Source organism: Vombatus ursinus, unplaced genomic scaffold (genome assembly GCF_900497805.2).
Source record: "Vombatus ursinus unplaced genomic scaffold, bare-nosed wombat genome assembly UNPS02009205.1, whole genome shotgun sequence".
Lineage (NCBI taxonomy): Eukaryota > Metazoa > Chordata > Mammalia > Diprotodontia > Vombatidae > Vombatus > Vombatus ursinus.
In genome coordinates this window covers 61,342,202-61,352,018 of record NW_020948983.1, presented here as the reverse complement: position 1 = coordinate 61,352,018, position 9,817 = coordinate 61,342,202, and the positions used below count along the sequence as shown (strand labels likewise).

Genomic DNA, 9,817 nt, shown 5'->3' with positions numbered 1-9,817 from the left:
ACAGAGTCCTGGGGCCAAGGGGCCATAGGGCTCACCCAGGAGGGAATTTCCCACATGCTGATTTCCACCCCCACCCCCATCTCCCACTTCCCCCAGTTCCCCTGCTGTCCCTGTATTCTCAGGACCCTCTGGCCTGACCCAGCTCACCATGCCTGGTTGGTTTCCTAGACAATCATGTGCCACCAGCCAGGTGCCTGTGAGCTGTTGACATTTCTTGGACCTGCCCAAAGCACCTCTAAGCATGAGAGAGTTAGCTTCCAGAATAGAACCCTGTATGTGAGAGAGAAAGAAGGTCCACCCTGAGGAGGCAAACAAGAGAACCCTGGCAGGAAGAGGCTCTCTGCAGAGATTTTACAAGCTGTGGAGCGGAGCTCAGACAAATGTATTTATAGCAGAATGCTTTCATGTCACCAAAGAGGGGAGGCCAACCTAAACACAGCAGAACTGTAAGAAAGCAGGAAACGAAAGTGCACACACTCTGAAATAATTGTGTTACACCCTGGGGGGAGGAGGAAGAAGGCGGAAGGCAGGAGAGGACTCCCCAGGGTCAGCAGGCCTGCCAATGGACTGGAAAGCCCGGGAGTAAGTCCCTCCAGTTCCTGTCTGCTGCAAGAAGGGTGAGTCCCATAACTCACAGGGATGGCGTTGCCGCCGAAATGCCTTTTCAGATATCCATTTTAAGAAGCATCTGCCGCCTACTGAATGCCCCTTTACCCATAGTCCTAGTAAAGTCTCACAGCACATTGGGAGTTCAGCCCTCTTGAGCCAGGCTGTCTTGGCCTTCCTGGCCCTTCACAGTGTTGCCTCGAGGTGCTACTAACCTGCTGGGCAAAGGTATGCTTATCTCTGAGTGCTGGCTTTTTAAAACTTTCATGGCTAAGCTCCCAGAGTTAGACAACGCTAGGAGAATAAACACTGAAGAATATCTCGCTTTCCACTGTATTAACAACACAGTCAATATTTGGCTGACTTGCTTACTTTGTTGATATCTCCCATTATTTCTAAGATTTCCTTTTGGCTTAATTACCTTCTTTGTTGACTTCTGGCTCTTTTTTTTCTTTCCATTTTGAACTTTCCATATGACTTGAATCCCAATCATCTTAGGGAGACCCTTTCTAAAGGTTTTCTTGAGGAGGAGGAAATGGAAGTTAAGCCGTTGTTTTTATCCCTAATCATGTGATAGACTGAGTGGCTATCATAAGGTCAGTTTCCCAAAATGCCTAGTATTCTGCTTTGGGAACAGCAAAACTCACTACTTTGAGACTATCAAGCATTTCTATATATTACCAACAAAGCCAAACAGCAAGAGATAGAAAGAGAAATTCCATTTAAACTTACTGTAGACATTATAAAATATTTAGGAGTCTACCTCCTGAAACAAACCCAGGAACTCTATGAACACAATTACAAAACACTTTTCACGAAAATAAAATCAGATCTAAATAATTGGAAAAACACCAGTTGCTCATGGGTAGGCCAAGCTAATATAATAAAAATGACAATTCTACCTAAGCTAATTTACTTATTCAGTGCCATACCAATCAAACTACCAAAAAATTATTTTATAGAGTTAGAAAAAATAATAACAAGATTCATTTGGAAGAACAAAAGGTCCAGAATATCAAGAGAACTAATGAAAAGAAATGCAGGGGAGACTATCAAAATAGTCATGAAGGAGCTATACAGTAGCTTCATGTGCTGGTTTCGTCACTTCTCAGAAACCTTTTCACAAATGGAATCAACAGGTGTGTTCTTTGTTATCACCATTATCAACATCATTACCATGTCTCCATCACCAGATCACCATGGAGGTCACGAAACCTTTATCAAGAACCTACTCTTGTGTAGCCACTGCGCTAGGTGCTTGGGACCCAGTGAGAGATGAAGACAGTTTCTGTTCTCAAGCAGATTATAATCTAGATAGAGAGGTGGAGAATATCTCTGAAAAAGTTATATAATACCACAAGGTATTAAATATCAGATAAGGGAAAGATGCTGACAAGTTGAAGCAGTTACGGGGGACAGTGGGGGAATGGAGACAACGTAAGACAAGGATCAGCAGAAGGAACTGGGGATGTTCAGACTGAGGGAGAGGAGACTTAGTGGGGACACAGTTGCTATCTTTAATATTAAAAAGGCTACCATGTAGAAGGAGACTTAGATTTTCTTTGCTTAGCCTTAGAAGGCAAAGGTAGAGGGGCAGCTAGTTGGCACAGTGGATAGAGCACCACCCCTGAAGTCAGAATGACCTGAATTCAAATCTGGCCTCAGACCAAACACTTGACACTTACTAGCTGTGTGACCCTGGGCAAGTCACTTAACCCCAATTGCCTAAAAAAAAAAAAGAAGAAGAAGAAGGCAGAGTTAGGAACTATGGGTAAAATTACAGAGGGTTTAAATATGAGGAAAAATCCTCGACTTTACTGATACAGTATGCTCCCAGAAGACTGAAGTGAAGAGTCCACCTTATTATGCTACTAGGAAAGCAAACTCAATGAGTTAGTAAGACTGTGCAGATTTGATGAGAAGATATTTGCTTGTTTTTCTAGTATTTGTTATTGTTATTCAGTTGTTATTAGTTGTGTTAGACTCCTCAAGACCCCATTTGGGGTTTTCTTAGCAAAGCTACTGGAGTGGCTTGTCATTTCCTTCTCCAGCTCATTTTATAGATGAGGAAACTGAGGCAAACAGGGTTAAGTGACTTGCCCAGGGTCAAATAGCTACTAAGCATCTGAAGCCAGGTTTGAACTCACAAGGATGAGTCTTCTTGATTTCAGGCCCAGTACTCAATCCACTGTACCACCTAGTATTTATCTGGTATTTATTTCTCTGTGACTGTGTTGTTACCCATACATAGAACCAATCAACAAGTGTTTATTAAATACTATGCTGGTAATAAAAAGACAAAAATGAAATAATCTCTGTTCTCAGGGAACTTACATTCTATTAGAGGAGAAAAAAACATATAGACACATTCAGCTGCAGTTTGATCTATTTATCTATCTATCTAGATCTAAATCTATATGTGATGCCCCTAGAGTATTAATGAAATTTTAAGCTATTAAAGCCTATTAAAGCTTGAAAAAGCATTAAGACTTTGGGGACATGCTGTACAAATGTGTACAAAATTAGTACAAGCGATTTTTTGGGAGGGGGAATGGAACTGACAGCTAGGTGGCTCATGTTTCATGAAAAGTTTCATGTTTCAATGGTTTCAAAAACCCATGGAGCTGTTCTTTGATAAAATGAAAACTCCTTGGTGGCAAGGACTGTATCATTCTTGCATTTGTATCTTCAGTGCCAAGCACGTGTCGGTGTTGTCGATGTGCAGTCATTCGGTCACATCCAACTCTTCATGACTCCAGGGACCACAGCACATGTCCCTTCTATCCTCACAACCTCTCGAAGTCTGTCCAAGTCCATGTTCATTATTTCCGTGATACTATCTATCCATCTTACTCTCTGCCTCCCCCTTTTCTTTTTGCTTTCAATCTTCCCCAACATCAGGTCCTTTTCCCATAAGTCCCCTCTTATTACTATGTGGCTAAAGTATTTAAGCTTCAGCTTCAGTATCTGACCTTCCAGTGAATAGCCTGAATTAATTTCTTTAAGTATTGACTGATTTGGTCTCTCTGATGTTCAAAGGACTCTCAAAATTCTTCTCCAGCACCACAATTTGAAAACATCAATTCTCTGGCACTCAGTTTTCTTTATAGTCGAACTCTCACAGCCATACACAGCTACTGGAAAAACCATAGCTTTGACTGTATGTCAAAGATAAGGTAATGTCTCTGCTTTTTACTATGCTGTCTAGATTTGCTGCAGCTTTCCTTCCAAAGCCAAGCATCTTTTAATTTCATAGCTGTAGCCTTCATCTGTAGTGATTTTTGAGCCCAAGAATATAAAATCCGATACAACTTCCATTTCTTCTCCCTCTATTTGCAAGAAGTGATGGGAACAGTTGTCAAGATCTTATTTTTTTTTATGTTATGCTTCAAGCCAGCTTTTATACTCTGCTCTTTCACCCTCATCAAGAGGCTTCTTAATTCTTCTCTTTCTGCCATGAGTGATTTCGTCTGAATATCTGAGATTGTTGATATTTCTCCCAGCAACCTTAATTCCAGCTTTTGATTCATCCAGCCTGCCATTTTGCATGACATACTCTGCATGTAAGTTAAATAAATAAGGTGACAATATACAGCTTTGTCATACTCCTTTTCTAATCTTAAACTAATCAGTTTTTCCATGTTCAGTTATAACTGTTGCTTCTTGGTCTGCATACAAGTTCCTCAGGAGACAAGTAAGATGATCTGGTACTCCCATCTCTTTGAGGACTTGCCACATTTTATTGTGATTCAGACAGTCAAAGGCATTAGTATAGTCAATTCAGCAGAAGTAGATGATTTTCTAGAAGTCCCTTGCTTTATTCATAATCCAGTGAATGTTGGCAATTTGGTCTCTAGCTCCTCTGCCTCTTTGAAAACCAGCCTGCTCTTCTGGTAATTCTTGATTCACATATTGCTAGAGCCAACTTGTAGAATCTCAAGCATAATCTTGCTGGCATGTGAAATGCACATAATTGTTTAGTAATTTGGACATTTCTTGGCATTATTCTTCTTTAGGACTGGAATACAACCTGATCTTTTCCAATCCAGTGGCCACTATTGTCTTTTTCAAATTTGTTGGCCTATTGAACACAGCACTTTAATAGCATCATCTTTTAGGATTTTAAATAGCTCAGGTGGAATTCTATCCCCTTCACTAGACTTATTGTTAGCAATGCTTCTTAAGGCCCACTTGACTTCATTCTCCAGGATGTTTGGTTCTAGATCAGTAACCACACCATCAAGGCTATCAGTGATGTTAAGAGATGACATTGGAAGATGAACCCCTTAGGCCTAGTACATAGTAGGTGCTTAATAAATAAATTTTTGTTTAACTTATTCAGCAACCCCTAAAGTACTTTTACTTTTGGGACAGATTCTAAACTACAGGGTGATATAACTAATCTTGGAGAGACTCTGTAGGACTCTATAGGAAAAAGGAATTTGCTGAAATGACAAAGTGTTGTTCCAAATTCAGTTCCCTTCTTTGGGAAGTTGATGAGTAATTTAAATGCTGTATATTTTGGGAGCTGTTCAAGGGCTATGAGATTGTTGTCTCTTAGGTGTTTTCTGTGGGTCTGTCCTATGCCCATCACTCACATTGTACATTGAGTGCCTCTGCAGAAATGGGCTTCTGCATTGGGAGGGAACCTAGATACCAGATCTACCTATATTTTATTTTGGAGGTTCCCCATTAAAATTCTAAAGTGTCAACGATAAGCCAAGCAGAGAAAATAATGCTTTGGGATTAAGCCCTCAGGAGTGAAATGGGGCTCTGTGAACCTTGAGTCCTTGAAGAAAAGGTCAGAGACCTGAGCCATAGGTTATATTTGGTATATATATCTCAAGTGCCTAACTCCTTTAGGGAAAGCACACATCTTTGAGGTTTATGTTTGAGTTGGTTTTGATTAGCCCCAAGTTCATAATCTCTTTGTGGGAGCCCCATAATTTTTGAAGCTTATCATATTTGGAGTTGTTTATTTGATTCTTGAGCAAATCTAGACTTCTTGTAGAAAGTAGTGTATCCATGATTTAAACCTAAGTCCTTTGACTTCAGATTCACTGTGTTGTTTTTTGTTTTGTTTTGTTTTGTTTTGCATTAGGCCATATGTTTCTTTTCTTTTTTTCTTTTGAGGCGTTAGGGGTTAAGTGACTTGTCCAGGGTCACATAGTGAGTGTCTGAGGCTGGATTTGAACTCAGGTCCTTCTGATTCCAGAGACATATCCACCGTGCCACCTAGCTGTCTCTAGGCCATATGTTTTTGAGTAGTTTTAATTCTCTTTTCAACATACATGCTTTTTCTTAGGGACCTCCTTCAACTTTTAGATTCTATAACTCTATTACAGAATGATGAAAGATTTTGGACCAATTTATAACCATTATATCCCGAGGACTCCCCAGATTCTATGTGAGTTTTCCATCATTCATCTTTCTACTATGTAAAGTGTCCTATTGACTACTCTTAAGACTAAATGAATAACAACATAAGGCTGGCCTTATGTAGACAGAATAGAAGGCTGCCTATGTAACTTGATTCATAGGTCACTAGTAAGTCCTTTCCCCTGCCAAAAAACAACAATCAACTACCAAAGTAAAGATCCCCCCCAAAAAATGGTGGTCCCCGATTGATGCTTGAACTATTTGTGGTTCATTTTTTTGGGGTCAAACATTGCTCTCTCCTTGTGGCCCACCTTTATTTCTCTTGGAAGGGGGGAGGGATAGTGTCTTCAATACTACAGGGTACATGGATGGGTTTACTCTGGCAGGAGAGGTGGAAAGCCAGAGGACCCTGGGAAGTGGGCAGGCCCCAACGGGCAGTGGGGGAAAGGAACATACACAGATAGGGAGCTCCAAAGACATACTTTGCCCGCCCCTCTTCAATTTTGCTATGGGCCAACCCTGCAATCATCACAACACTTCTGGTTAATGTGTTTCTCAAATCAGCCAGAACATCCTGGAAAAGCTGAATCCTGCCCACTGAGTGGTCATGTTCTCCCAACACTGAATTTCTCCACAGAAGCAGCTGAAAGCTTTGGAGACCCAGAACACAATAGTCTGACTGGAATTTAATAAATAAGGCTGCTACTCCTGCTTGCTGCTCAAAGTTTGAAGATCTTGTTAATAAGAATCTTTCTTCATCTCCTTTTGTTTAAGAGCTAGCATGCATCTCATCTTTCCCAGCATCCAGCCAAGCCACAGTCATAGACTAGTAAGGAAAAAGCCTGAAAGATGATCTAATCTAGCCTCTCATTTTACAGATTAACAAACTGAGGCTCGGAGGAAGATAAGTGATGCCCAAGGTCACACAGAGTTAGAGGTCAAATAAATAGGTTTTACAACTAGAAAGGAACCTTTGAAATCATCTATATCAGGGGTTCTTCACTGTTTCAGGGTGTATCATAGACCCCTTTGGCAGCTTGGGGAAGCCTATGGATCCCTTCTCAGGAGTATGTTTTTAAATGAATAAAATAAAATACATAGGATTACAAAGGAAACCAAAGATTAGTGAAAATAAGGATATCGTTTTTGTCAGCCAATTAGTATTTATTAAATGCTTACTATGGGCCAGGCACTGTGCTTGCTGCATTTTTTTCCCAGCCAAGTTCATGGACACCCTGAATTCTATCCACAGACTCCCCATGGACCCCAGATGAAGAACTCCTGATCTTGTACAACCAGAATTATAGTTGGGAATTCTGCATCTGGGGCAAATTTAGTAGGGAACATGGGGATGAGGGTGGAGTGGAGGGGAAGGGAGGTATCTAAGGTACGACCACTCCTGTGAGCGACTAAAGCACACTAGAGGCAGAGGTTGTGGCGGTAGTAATATCTATCCTATAGTCTAGGTCAGTAGTGTCAAACTCAAATAGAAACAGGGCCATAAACAGTACATAAGGATCCCTGAAGGTCATATATTGACTTGAAAAACCACATTTTAGCATTATTTATATTCTATTGTACTTTTATTTATTATGTTAAATATTTCTCAATTACATTTTAATCTGTTCAATCTTGTGGGTCTTTTGTTTGACATCTCTGGGATAGGTTAGTTTTGGGAGCTTGGGGGGGTTCCTCTAAAAGGAAGGTGAGACTCGATTGGTCCAGCCAGCTAAGACCAGAATAAGTAAGAGGCCAGCCCACGAAGAGCCCCCTTGGACTTGCAAGATGTCCCACTGACGTGAGTCAGTCACTACTCCCAACATACCTCTTTGACCAGGCACATGTCTATGTGGAGGGGAAGAGAGGGAAGGGAAAGGTAGGGATCATTTCTTCCTTAACCAATGTTGTATCCTTCTGTATCCTTTCCAAAGAGATGATCTAACTTAAGTCAAAGAACTAATAAGTGGTAAAGACAAGTTTCTCAACTCTAATCAATCCAGTGATCTCTCAGAGTGAAGTTTGGATTCAGTCAAAGGGCTGAACTTGAGGACCTAGAGGGCTACAAGTGGCCTTGAGGCCCCAGGTTCCCCACCCCTGAAGCCCAATGGATTACACACAGTAGACACAAGATGTTGTTGACTTCAATTGATTGCCTGCCTCCCTTGCCCAACCTTTGTTTCATGCCACTGTTCTTTGATTACTCTTTGCTCTGTCTCTCAGCTACTTAGCCACTTCCTGGTGGCCTGCCCCACCATGGTGAGTCTGTCTGGTCTACCATCCTGCTGCCAACCAAGCTCAAGTTCCAACAGAGAATCCACAAAGTCACCATTGCTCTCCAAGCACATCTTTTGTTTTGATTCCAAAAACAATTTAAGAAGGTGTTCTGAATCCCGTGTCCAAATCTGTCACTGAGGTGCCAGGAAACGTAGGATGCCTTTCATAACTTTCTCAAACCTCAGCTTTCCCAGCTACGAAATGGACATCATGAGTTTTTTTTTTCTTTCAATCTGTCTCTCTGTGTATCTCTGTGTTCCTGTCTCCATCTCTCTCATACACACATACACATAAGGAATAGGAAATGGGACACAGGCAAATATCAGCATTCTTTGGCAATGCTCTTAAAGATCCTCAGGTCCAAATGAGACGGGTCTCACAAATTTAATGACTGTCATTTATAACTTGGTACTTAAGATCATGCCCTGCCCATAGGCAATGACCTTCATACTATAATTCAAGGGATATGAACACTGGTACCTGAAACTCCTTTGACAGGGTATTCTCTGACCAAGCCTTCCATAAAGTTTTTGAAGGTCCAGACCTCATTCATTTACTAATTGTCCACAGTATCTCATGCTATCTGACTACCATTCAGCCTCCTTTGCTGGAGCTTCATCCAGGACACACCTATTAAACACGGGTGTCCTACAGGGCTCTGTCCAGGGCCCTCTTCTCTTCTCTCTATACTATTTCAAGTGGTCATGGATTCCCATCTCCCATGAATTCAAGTATCACCTCTATATTGATAACTCTCAAACCTGATTATCTAGCCCTAACTTCTTTGTTTTTGTTGCTGTTGTTGTTCAGTCATATCCAACCCTTCATGATCCTTCTTGGGGTTTTCTTGGCAAAGATACTGAAGTGGTTCGCCATTTCCTTCTCCAGCTCATTTTACAGATGTGGAAACTGAGATAAACAGGGGTAAGTGACTTGCCCAGGGTCACACAGCTAATAAGTGTCTAAGGCCAGATTTGAACTCAGGAAGATGTCTTCCTGTCTCCAGGCCTGACACTCTATCCATTTCATTATCTAGCTGCCCCTAATGTCTCTGCTGACCTCCAAATCTTGCATCTCTAACTGCTTTTTGGACATCTCAAACTGGCTGTCCTGTAGACATCTTAAACTCAACATGTCCAAAACCAAACTCATTATCTTCCTCCCCAACCCCCCCCCTCTTCCTAACTTCCCTTTGTCTGTTGAGGGTACCACCAACCTTTCAGTCACCCAGCTCACCACCTTGGTGTCATCCTTAACTCCTCATTCTGTCTTTTCCTACATCTCTGGTATATACTCCTCACCCGCCATTTCCTCTGACACTGCCCCCACCCTAGTGCAGGCCCTTATCACCTCAGGCCTGGACTACTGCAATGGCCTGCTGGTGAGTCAGTCTGCCTCAAGTCTCTCCCCACTCCAGTTCATCTTTACCTAAAAATGTGATCTTTCAGATTTTTTTTTTGAGGCAATCAGGGTTAAGTGACTTGTCCAGGGTCACACAGCTAGTAAGTATATGAGGCTGAATTTGAACTCAGGTCTTCCTGACTCCAGGGCCAGTGCT

At 41.6% G+C, this 9,817-nt stretch overlaps 1 long non-coding RNA gene across 1 annotated transcript in view; it reads left to right on the top strand.

The window, feature by feature from the left end:
• Nucleotides 1-515: 515 nt before the first annotated feature.
• LOC114035641 overlaps nt 516-9,817 on the top strand; it is a 46,074-nt gene continuing 36,772 nt past the window's right edge. The window contains exon 1 of the long non-coding RNA XR_003568239.1: nt 516-617. This is a non-coding gene — a long non-coding RNA (uncharacterized LOC114035641). The remainder of the gene's footprint in view (nt 618-9,817) is intronic.